This window comes from Dipodomys spectabilis, unplaced genomic scaffold, assembly GCF_019054845.1.
Source record: "Dipodomys spectabilis isolate Male_0828 unplaced genomic scaffold, ASM1905484v1 ptg000534l, whole genome shotgun sequence".
Lineage (NCBI taxonomy): Eukaryota > Metazoa > Chordata > Mammalia > Rodentia > Heteromyidae > Dipodomys > Dipodomys spectabilis.
In genome coordinates this window covers 1,340,778-1,353,805 of record NW_024871211.1, presented here as the reverse complement: position 1 = coordinate 1,353,805, position 13,028 = coordinate 1,340,778, and the positions used below count along the sequence as shown (strand labels likewise).

The following is a 13,028-nucleotide window of genomic DNA, read 5'->3' as shown; positions in this document are numbered from 1 at the left end:
GGGCCCGTATACCTTTTTCCATCTCGAATGAAACTTCTGCCATCTGTGAACCAGGTACGCTAAGCATGCAGTAGTGGTGAGTCCAACAAATCTGGCCTCTTTTCCTTGGCCCGGTTTCTCTTTTCATGCTCCATTTTACGTTCTCTGTCCTTCCTTTCCTGTCTTTGCTCCTCTGTCTCTCTTATTGTAAACCTTTCCTGCCACGGCTACTAGATCCCTAATTATAGACTGTCTAGAGCCTGCAACTTTATGTCTGGTGCAGCTTGATTTATATAGGCAAACATAATCATCTGAGCCGACTCCTGTGTCTCAAGATCATATTGAGTATATTGACTAAAAGCTTCCAAGAGCCGCTCAAGATATGCTGCTGGACTTTCACTTACTCCCTGTCTTATATCATAAACCTTGGCCATATTAGTAGGTTGGCAAGCCGCCACCTTGAGACCTGCCAACAGAGCCTGGCGGTAGATGAGGAGATGCTCCCTACCTTCAACTGTCTTGTAGTCCCATGTTGGTTGGATCTCAGGAAAATAGGCAGCGATCAGGGCAGGATCTGTGATGGGTACTCCCGTGGGGCCACAGATATGTTTCTGGGCCGCTTCTCAGATATGGTCTCTCAATTCAGTGGTAAAAAGAACTTGTAAAAGCTGACTGCCATCATCCCAAGTGGACTGATGAGTAAAGAGAATAGTTTCAAGCAAACGAATTAAATCCTAGGGTTTCTCAGAAAAGGGGGCATTTTGGATGCACCAATTGTATAGAGCATTGGTAGAAAATGGACACTATTGTGTTGCTGTTGACCATCCACATCCACAGTACCTATGGCACGTAGGGAAAAAACAGCTGCATTAGATGGGGGGTTGATCCCACTGCGGCATTGAGTGACTGGCCCCTCAGAAACTTGAAGGGCAGGTGCCAAGTGTTCTATAGCTCCCTCCTCCTCTTGATCATTCTCAGGTTCTGCAAAAGGAACCTGGGAAGGGGAATATGGGGGAGGAAACATTTCTTCTTCCAAGTTATCTCCCTGAAAAACCAGGGGTACACTTTCTTTTCCTCTTTCTTAGTTTCTTTTTGTAAGTCTAGGGGGCTAGATGGAGTGTTGCCCGTGGTTTCGAGTCCTGTCAGTCATACAGTCCATAAAACAATAAACAGTACAAACAAAACACATGCAGGCCTGACAGTTACAAAAAAAAAGCTTACAAAGTGGAGATCTCCCAAATTGGTCCACTGACTCCTGTCATGGTGGCGTTCCATACCCATGCCCCACAGCAGAAGGAACAGACCCACAGTGGGCGAGTTGGGCTTCTGTTAGAAGGCTCTCTTGGTCAGTTCCGGCCCAACACCAAACCAACTCTCGCCCCACAATTCACACGGTGGGGTTCCAAGGACCCCTCCCCCCCCCCCCGGCCCCACACAGCAGGGTTCCAAGGACCCCTGCCTCACACGGCAGGGTTCAAAGTACCCCCGCCCCAGACGGCGGGGTTCCAAGGACCCCCCCCACTCCACATGGTGGGGTTCCAAGGACCCCTGCTCCACACAGCAGGGTTATCCCCTCCCCACAAGAGGATCTGGGACATCTCCCAGTTCCTCCAGTGTTGTCGTGCAAGCGGGTCCACTTTGAGAACCCTTTACGAATTGGAGGGGCCATCCTCACAAGGGAAAATGAAAGTAAAACAGACAAACGAGAGGACAAGGCAAATTAACCAAGACAGCGCTGTTTTACCTTTGGAGTCTGAGGTCTCCGGGGTCTTTGGGGGGTATCCCGAACCAGCCCCCACTAATATGTTATGCCATGGTTGCAGGAACCCCCCCCTGCAAAAAGACCACTGAATGTCAGACTCTACAGCTGTTTTATTTAAACGGGCTGCATCTTGGGCCTCGTCCTACACTTCGGTACAGCGGAGCCTAGGAAGAGAGCCATGAGCTAAGTATTTGCAGGTCTTATAAAGGCACACAATCAACCAGGTGTTCAGATTACCACCACGTGTTGCTTTGCTAGACAGAAACAAGCAACAAGTGGTCACTGCCTCAAACTTTAACCTTTCATCCCTTCAGGAGTATTTTAACTGCCACTTCCATGTGTGTGAGGTATGGATAGCCAGCTTCACTTGTCCATTGGTACCATGGTCAATGAGCTCTTTCATCTGGTATTGACTGATGATCTCTTCATTCAAGGATATGGAGGATGATTCTTTGTATTCTTCCATCCTTCTGCTATGATGGCAGGTAGCAAGTCTACCTAAAATTAACTAAATAAAATAATGGAAACACAGAAAAAATAAAAAGAAATACCAAAACCAAATGACAACTCACACCCCCCCCCCCACCATATCAGAAAAATCATGAATTTTGCTTTGAGTCAGTCCAGCATGTCACCAATCAAGAGCTCCTAGAGGTGTTAACTCACATAGGTTGGAGCACAGTGGCTTCCTATATACACTGCATGACCTCTCAAAAGGGAGATATCGCAGCCCATCACAGTGACATCATAGAAGAAATGGACCAATCAGAGTCTGGGCCAGTGAAGTCAGAGAAAAAGTGGACCAATCATAGCTTGCCAGCATTGATACTCTAGCCCATAAGCTTCAAAGACTGTTGCTAACGACTCCATGTGGGCTTGAGGTTGCTCTGGTCATTGTTATGCCATTCCTGAAACTACTAGGACAGTGGTCAAAGTCCTCTGATCTTGTAGAGGACTCCTGAATCTCATAAATTGCTTCTGTGGAGACACTGGCCAATAGCCTCCATGCTTGATGGCCACCTTATCCTATATTTGTTCCAGCAATGACATGGCAAGAAGACCTCCGTCCTACTCAAGGACAGCTCTCCTACAATTTGCTTCTGAGGTTACAAGGCCCAGGCTGTCTTTGAGCCACAATCCTCACAATTCACCTTCCTGAGTAGTTAAGGTTATATGCCTGAGCCATCATTACGTACTTAGCTCATCTCTCTCACATTTAGGGGAAGTATATATATATTAGTTAGAAAGATTGGTATTAGATATGTCCTTTTAACACCTTAAATGTGTTGCCCTTGCTGTCTAATATTTAATCTAGTGTTTGATTAGAAATTTGTCATAATATGGTTGAAGATCCCTTGTGTGATGAGTTGTGTCTCTGTGCTTTGGGAGGTTTCTTGTCTTTGTTTAATTAGAATGTGTCTTAGTGTGGACCTGTGTAATTATGTTAGTTGTCTTCTTTAAGCTGCTAGATTCCTGGATAGAAGGGTTAATGCTTTCAATCAAATTTGGGAAGGATTTGGTCATTATTCCTTCAAATACTATGTATTTCGTTTTTTTTATCCCTGTATGTTATACATATATACATTATACATTGTACATACAATACATATTCACATTGTATATTTGAATATACATATATATGCCTACATATTTATATTATATATACATTTATATACGTATATTTTTCACATAACTTCCACTTTTGTGATTGTTTATGGTAGGAAGTCTAGATTGATCTCAGCTACTCCATCAGAGTTAGAGTTAGGAGTTTTCCTTTTTATTTCTTGGTGAAAATATGCATTTCTCAGCAAGGATATCAAAACCGGTACAAATAAGAGCTAGCTTTGAGTTTTCTCTCTCTCTCTCTCTCTCTCTCTCTGTCTCTGTCTCTCTCTCTTTCTGATTTCCTGCCTCTGTTTCCAGCTCTCTGAGCACAGGACCATTGCTTACCAAGTTTTTTTATTGTGTGCTGTGATCTACTAGTGGGCGCACAGTCATGTTCTGCTTCAAAGGTCACCATGCTGCACCTGGAAGAGGAGCTGTCTACAAAGTCAGCCTGCATGAGTGCCTGCCTCTTTCTTGAGGTCAGAGTCCCCATAGCTACTGGGGTGGCCTTAGTAGATGCTCATGTGCCCGGACTGCTGACTGCTGAATGTGGGCGACTCAAGCACAGCCTCTTTATTTACCCAAGTCAGAAGTCTGTGTTGGATCCTGGGGGCACTGCCCTGTTCTGACTGTGCTAGGAGGAAGGCTGTGGGTAGCAGGAGCCTCAATGTGGCCTGACATCTGGGAAAGAGAAAGAATAGGTCAACTCTAAAGGGAAAAAGAATGAAGAGAGAAAAGAAGCAGTAAAACCTTTATCAATTAAAAACACAAGAGTTTGGAAGTGGAAATATTCTAAATAACAATAAAAATTGCTAACATGGATAGAAGATGGATCACATTTTGTCATATATAATTTTGAAAAAAACATACTAGGAATGAAAATTTAAAAGTCAAAATTTAAAACACTATTTGGATCATAACTACACAGTATAGCTCAGTGGTTAAACATTGGCCTAGCATATGTGAAGCAATGATGTGATCTCTTAAGCATTACAAAGCACACACACAAAAACCACAAGAACACACACACACACACACACACACACCACATACACACATTTGGAATATTGATATTATCATATTAAACAGAGGAAATTATCACAAATAGAAAATGTAGGTTAATATATGAAATAATAATATTTCTCGTCCTATTTAAAAGTTTAGTAGAAATAAAATAATCACAATAGCTTCTCATAGATTAAGTAAACTGAAAATTAAGCAATAGAAGACATGAGAACATTTTCAAATAAGTTTTAAATAATAAACATTTTGACACATGTATCCTTTCATTTTGACAAAAAATTGATGCTAGTGGTGTTTTAAATCAAGATTTAGAATATTATAACCAAGTGCTCTATATCTCGCTAGGGGTGGCTATATCTCTAATCATTTCTCTCTGAATATTTTTATAATAAGGTATTATAGTTGCTCAGTCTCTCCCGAATTACAAACCCTATTTACATTTCCCACCATCGCTAGAAAATAGCAGCCACAAATCACCATGCCCAGCTCAAACATTTTTTTTTAAGTTAAGTAAAAATATTTCCAAAAATCACCAGGTAATGAAACTTTTCTTAATAAAGTATGTGCTTCTTAAAAATACAGTATTTGCTACCTGGACAAATATGTTTACATCTATAAGAAATAAATTTTTTAAATTTACCAACCGTATAAAAATTCAAAAAATAATTTTTAAATATTCACTTTATAAATATTTTAGAAACAAAATATATTTGTCTGAATAATTTACATGTGTAAAAATCATGCAAAATTATATTAACTAGTCCTACAACTCTGAAAAAAGAATTACCCTGAAGAAACAGAAGAAAATATTTAAGTTCAAAATTTGAAATTTAGAAAATAAAATGAAATGTACTTTTTAGATGACTAAAGTAACTGTAAACCCTCTGCATACAAATTTTCTTATAAAAATGCATGAACAAAGAAAGCAAAAGCACTCGTTGATCAACAGCAACAGCAAAAGCATCAGTAGTTCTTTTTTTGAGCATACAAAAAAAATCGATGGAAGAGATAACAACGTTCCTTCCATAAGCTGGGAAGGGAGGTGAAGGGTAAACAAAGGAGGAGGCTGCAATGCTTGGTAAGAAATGTATGCATTATCCTGCCCATGTAATTGTAACCCCTCTGTACAGTATGCTCTCAAATAAAATAAAATAAAATTTTAAAAATAAATAAATAAATAAATAAAAAGAAATGTACTTATTTATGTAACTGTAACCCCTTTGTACATTATCTTTACAATAAAATTAAATTGAAATTAAAAATAAACCAAACAATATACCAATAAGAATTCTTATAAGCCATTGGTTAAAACCTTGTAAAAAATTGCCCTAAGTACCCAAGGAATATATTTTGATGATGCTACTTTAATAATTAAACTTCAGTAGAGAAGCAAAAAGTGTAAAATCTGTTACAAAGTAAAGTAATTAATCAGAATATGTTACTATTCATAATAATCATAAGCTGAATTTATAGGGATAGTCAAATATGTAAGAAATGAGACAATTTGCCATACATTTGCACTTAATATGTGAGAAAGAATTTTCTAGGTCTTAAATATATCTTAAGCTTAATACTCAAAACTTAAAATATATCTTAAATTTAATAAAGAAGCTATTCTGTCACATCATATGATAATCAGATAAAGCTGATATTAGAGCAAAGAACAGATTCTACTAAGTTTTTGTATGTTAATGTATATACTTATTTTGGTTGTGGGAAACTGTGGGGATTTCGACTTGAGTTATTGCTCATGCTAGGCTGGCGTCATATCAGTGGTTAATTTTAGGATAGGGGTTCCCTTTCCACAAGAACATGCATCTGATCTGTCATGTTAGCCTTCCCATCATCAATGGAATCAGAGTTGCAGACCAACTTGTCTAGCTTCCTACCTTGCCTGGCCTGGATTCTGCAGTCCTTCCAATCTTAGACTGTAGATAGTGCAGTGTGGTGGAAATGATCCAATCCACCCAGCTGTAGATTGAGAAGGAGGTCCACTAAACTTTCGGCCTGGTTCTATTCTCAAGCCTCCTCAGTAGTTACGAGTAGAGGTGGGAGCCCATGGTGCCAAGCAGTAAGAGTATTTTCTAAAGTAACTAGACATATATATGACTTGTGATTACCTCAGGAAAAAAATAAAAAAGCAGTGAAGCATAGAGGACAGACAGAATTTTAACTAGCTACTCAGAGGCTGAATCAGCTTAGGTAGCTACTCGAGAGGCTGAGATCTGAAGGCCACTGTTCAAAGCCAGTCAAATCATGAAAATACATGCGATTATCTCCAAAAAACCAGAAGTGGAAGTGGCTCAAGTGGTAGACCATTACCTTTAGACAGAGAAGCTGAGGAATAATGCTTGCGCAGTATGAAGCCTCAAGAATAATGAATGTATGCATGAGCACATGCACATGTGTGTGCGGGGACTCGCACGAGCGTCCACACACATGCACACAAACACACACAAATGAGTATTTCAATGTGAAGTTCTTTCATTTTAACCTTGTATTACTTTATTTCCCTGTATTAGTTCACAAATTAACAAAATCAGCTAACCACCTATTTACATACAACTCATGTTTCTTTAAAGTCTACTCTCTTTTTGGAAGCCTGCTTTTATTTGACCCAAAAGTAAATTATTCAGGAAGTCAATTCATCTCTCTCAAGTCTGTTGTATTAGATAATTTTTAGGTTCCTCCTAGGAACATGATTTTGTGTAATCCTGCATGAAGCAACATAACCCTGTCAAACAATTAATAATAGGTTTTTCCCCGCCTGGCGAACATCTGTAGTTTTACTAACTCCATAAAATTCATGATCTGTCTGTGTATGCCAAAGACTGCTGGGCAAATAAAAAGACCCTTCTCAGAACTTAGCATTTGTATACTATTCATAGGTATGAGGTGTTTAAATATTACTGAATTTTTTTTTGGAATAAATAATATTCATCTTGACTATCTTGAGAAAGAAAAATTAGTTTCTCAGTGCTTCAGGTAAGAACATGAGTGAAAGAAACAAAAGGAAAAGTGAAGAACAATAATCCATATATTCAAATGAAACAAAACAACCCAAGAAAACACAAATTAATTCAGTACTCAAGAACCTGCAGGAAATGCAAATATTAAAAAAATCAACTATGACAAGCTTATGAATATCCTTAATCCATGGGAGTGAACTGTTGTAAGGATAGTGCTTAAAGCCCAGACTGGACAGAAAGATCTGTACACAATGCCACGCACCTGTTATTTTAAATTCCAGGAAGAATAACATAAAGTGTACTGAGCCCCAAATCAGATACAAGTAGGAAGCCAGATTCTATCTGAAAAATGGTAAGAACAACCATTTCGGGGGCACAAGACACTCAATTCAAACTCTAATATTATGGGTATTAAAGAAAAAAAACTATGATTTTAAATAATTGGAATAATGGTAAGATTTGAGTATTTGAGTGGAGAAAAATCCATGAGAGAGATAGAATGAACCCACATCGCAATACTTTCTACTTAAATGATAATGTTTTGTGGTACTTCAGACAAAACAGTTACCTTGCTAGTGAGTATGGATTTGCACTTGGGTGATGGAAATACTCTACTTACACAGGGGTAAATTAAATAGATTTTTGGGGGTAGATTGTACTTCTTGAACTAAGACCCTAGATGATGTCCCTGAGCTTTTTCTCTCAAGGCTACCACTCTACCACTTTCAGCCACAGTTCCAATTCTGATTTTCTGTTGGTTGTTTGGAGATAAGAGGCTCATGGACTTTCCTGCCCAGGATGGCTTCAAACCACAATCGTCAGATCTCACCCTCCGAGTAACCAGAATTCCAGCCATGAGTCATCAATGATTTTAATAATTTAGTAAATTGTGCAGTTACAGAAGTTATAAATTATCCTTATAACCTGTGTAATATATGTGTGTGTATATATCAATGCATAGGATAGAAATATTTTAGCATATTTTTGTATCTACAATAGAGTTGTGAAATCATCCTTCATTATAAAATAAAATGGTAGCTGGGCGCCGGTGGCTCATGCCTGTAATCCTAGCTACTCAGGAGGCAGAGATCTGAGAATCGCAAGTCAAAGCAGACAGGAAAGGAAAGTTGGAGAGATTCTTATCTCCAATAAACCACTCAAAAACCGGAAGGGGCACTGTGGCCCAATTGGTAGAGTGCTAGCCATGAGCTGAAGAGCTGAGGGAGAGCGCCCAGGTCCCAAGTTCAAGCCCCACGACAGACGAAAAATAAATAAATAAAAATAAAATAAAATGGAAACAAAAGTTAATAAGGAGCAAAACAAAGAGAATTGTCACAGGTTTCTTGTTGTTGAATGTAATATGAATTGTGAGAATCAGTTTGGCAAAATCATCTCTACTTTAACAAAATGGATAATAGCTATTAAATCCAATCCATCTATTTGCCCATATTGTGCATCCTCACACATGAGTGTCAAAATCAAACCACAGTTTCTGCCATTGTATTTAACTCACCTGTTATAAGTTAGAGGATAGATGAAGTAATCAAATAAAGATTAAAATAATAGTATGTGAGGCTATGAGTTAAAGCTGAAAATGATTTTAAGTATGATAATAGCGTATTAAATTGCATATTTCTTACTTTTACTCTATTGTCATGTCCCTCATTGCCACATTAGAAAAGTACATAGAAGGTTCTCACTAAATTATATGTACAATTATGAAAAAAAGTATTGAAAAAATATGGACACAGTGTGGTTTTAGCTTATTGTGACCTGTAGGGGGTAGTGTGTTTTTGAGGATTTGCAATACGTTCTAATGGAGATGAAGAGAGGGATGTGATTATTCTGGAAAAGTGGCTAGAGGGTTGTTCCCAGAAAGATAGTGATGAATTCTTCCAAAAGGTTACAGGAAAATCACTTTCACAACCATGTTCACTGCTGCACTATTCACCGTAGAAAACTGATGGAAATAGCCCAGATTCCCTTTGGCAGAGGGATGGTTAGAGAAAGTGTGGCACATGTACACAATTGGATTGCACCAATCCATTATGAAGACTGTTACATTATTTGCAAAGAAATGGATAGATCTAAAAATATGTTAAGTAAACTAAGTCAGAGACACACACACAAAGGACCCATGTTCTGTCTCATATTTGGAAGATAGAACTTTATGCAAGTTTTCACAACAATATTAACCAAAGCATGCTATTTGCAGAGGAGAATTTCAAAGGTGTATTTTCTTATAAAATTGAATTTTTAATCCAACAAAATGAATACCAGGAAACTATCACTTAAGATGTGAGGGGAATTCAAAGGGAAGGAATAAAAAGAGTTATGGAGGAAGAGCGTGAAGGCATAATATTCAATACAGATAGTATGAAAGTAGAAAAAATTAAAGTGGGATGAGATTTGGAAGGGTGTGGAGAAGTTATGTAAAGATCCATTGTACTTAAAAACTGATTTGTTGAATGGAAATTCTCTTGTACAATTATTTAAGATAATAAAAATATAATTAAAAACAAGGGAGACATTTTATCTTAAACTGTGTTCTCTTAAACCATGAGTCAATATAATAGTTTCCTCCTCAGAAATGTTCTTTGCAGGTATGTTCCTCACATTAACAGAAAAGTGATCAGCACAATATATATCAATCCATCACATTGCACATCATAAAGAGACACACTATAAATTCTATTTCCATCTCTTTTAAAAATAAAATTGTTTGCTCTATAAATTGATCAGAGGCATGGATTTTGTGGCTAGTTAGTTCATTGAACATCTGTCTCTCTCTTCCTCTCTCTCATTCATGGTTCTCATATGATTGTTCCATAATTATCCTAATTTATTTTGTTGTTATATTTTTGGTTGCATCATTTCACTTTCTGCTCTGCCATTTCCCAAATCATTTACATAGAAAGTATTATTTCCTATGTTTTCATTCCTAGAATAAGCTGCACATGGAGACACCAATGGTCCTCATTTTCATTCTGTACCTTTTAATACGGAGGAAAACCTTTCCTCTGCTTTCTATCAATTCTCTACTCTCCAGTTAGAATAATTTAGAATAGTAAAAATGGAAAAAGAGAAAATAAGTCATGGTGAAAAAAAAAAGATGCAGAAAATTCACTGGATTTTTCTGAACAGTTCAACCAACGTCAACTACTGGGGAAATACATAGACACCTCATTCCGACCGGTACTCAGTCTCTGGTTAGGCAATTCTGATGAAGACAAGGAAGAAGATGAAAAAGTGAGGAATGGTATCATTTGCAAGAAAAAAATGGAGAAAGATCCAAGCAAATTTCTTCTTTGGGCTGCCGAAATTAATCGGCTTTCTACAGTGTGGTGAAACCTTTCCAAAAAGGCCACTAGGGATGACGATGAGTATACCGCTCTTCATCAGGAAACCTACAGTTGACACTGACACATTGTCCATGAGTTGGTGGCTTGAGGCAGATATTCATGCAATAACTGTGAATGGCTGGACACACCTGCACAGTGCTTATACGTGGAATAATACCAGTGTGGCTTCTTTCTTACTTCATCATGATGCAGATACCAATGTCTAAACGAAAGGCCTCTTGACCCCCTTGCATCTTGCTGCTGGGAATAGAAACAGCAAAGATACGTTTGATCTCCTTCTTTTGAACCATTATATTAAACCAGGTCTGAAGAACAACTTGGAAGAAACTGCATTTGATACTGCCAAAAGATAAGTATGTATGATTACCTCTTTGAAGTTGTGAAAGGCTATACAAATTGTTCTCCTACGTCTTAATGATTTGGTTAAGTTACTTAAATTTCAAAAATGCCAGTCCATCCGTTGTCTCTGTACAAAATATTTTCACAATACAAAGCAACAGCAATATCTTACTTTAAAAATTCATGGATTCCATGGTATTCTTCCAAATGAATTGCCTGACTTTGATGTCAAAATATATTCAAGAGTTGTTTGTATACATCTATAATGATTTCTGTAGAGCTTGTGATGTTTAAAATCAGAAATAATTTTAATGTATCTGTTGAAATGAGTAGTACAGAACCTAAAGACATTTCCGGTGCTTGTCTGAAGAAAGTATATTTTAACATATTCTGTATTCTGTTTGTAAAATGTCCATAATCTATTTCATTCTCTCCTAGATATAATGCTTTGAATACTACATTATTCTATATTATATAAATTCATTAATAAATGTGTCCTTACAGATTGCATTCCATATAAAAACAGTTTAAGATTCTTTTTTCTCCTAGGTCCTTATAGTATTTTATTTCTTTGGGATAAAATTAAAATTTTATCTAATTTCAAAAGTTTTGTAAAGGTTATGCTATGTAAAGACCTTTCTAAATTGAAGATTTAATACACTGATGTCAAACTAACTTTTAATTATATGAATCACATATGTTGTTACACTTGTATTTTTGTAATCAACTTTTTAATAACTGTTTTTCATTTCTAGCAACTGAAGAATGAAAAATATGGAATAATTCGCATATTTTCATATCATCCTTGTACAAGTGGCATGTTAATCTCTATATTGTTGTAATTTATGTATACGTGCTGCTGGAGCATGTAGTATCCTGTAAATTTAAGTTGTTAATGATGCAATCTTTATACAGGCATATATCCTTGGTTGCCTATTTGTAGCAAGGAAACCTTATTGTTACTAACAATGTTATTGATCTTATTTCTCTGAAATTCTGTGTATAGTGGAAAAACATATTGTTTGGTAGATTGCTCAAACTTGCATTTTTTTGCCAATGACTATTGTAAGTCATTTTCATTTTAAATTTGATCATACTTTGAAGCCATTATGGCTAGGTTCAAAGAGATGGCTTTTCAAGTACTTATTTATCAACTGAGTTAGCTTTGTGGAGCTAATGGATTCAAAGTAAGCCTTGCTGAAGTGCTACTTCTAAACTTTTGCAGCTTAAAATTTCCCAAATGAGGTCTTACTGGCACAAGTGTCTACTGACCCTTTACCCTTCTTCCATGTAGTAACAGACCAAACAGAATATCTTACCCTGACAGCAAAGATTATCTTACTGGAAAAAAACTAATCTTAGTTGCAAGGGATCATAGAGAAATAAACAGTTCTGACTAGAAAGTATTTTATCATAATATAATTGTTTATTATACCTACCATTTCAAAAGTAGCTAAAGCCAAGAAGGTGGAAAAAAATTGTTCTTATGCATGATTACCTAATGTCCTGACCATCCAACCAGGCAGGAACTTACACTACTGAATTTCTATCACCAAATATTTCCATAGCTCCAGGAGAAGTCCATATTTTTCTCCTTGATATTAGGCCTTAAATTGGTAATGTTTTAATCACAGTGTTTCCTCTTGCCTCTAGGCTGTAAATCTACAAATGGTAAAGCTTTAGGTCTAACTCTACCAAACTCTGGGGTAGAGATAATGGAATAATACTGTAAAACAGAGTTGCCTTTGATACCCTAACCACAACAGAACAATGAAAAACATTTCTTTATATTACATATAGTTATATATTTTATATTTATATGTGCTAATTTTATGTTTCACACAATGAAACTTACTAGAATTAATCGATAATTTGACAAATAAATTGATATTTATTACAATAAATAGATTGGAATATAAATAATTAGGTTTAGAATATATATTAGAATATAAGAAGTATCAATGCAATGTCTTCGGTATAAACTTGTGA

General features: G+C 36.8%; 1 pseudogene; it reads right to left on the bottom strand.

Annotated features, from left to right (window-relative positions):
• Positions 1–11,807: 11,807 nt before the first annotated feature.
• LOC122099806 lies at positions 11,808–11,907 on the bottom strand (annotated as a pseudogene).
• Positions 11,908–13,028: the final 1,121 nt, after the last annotated feature.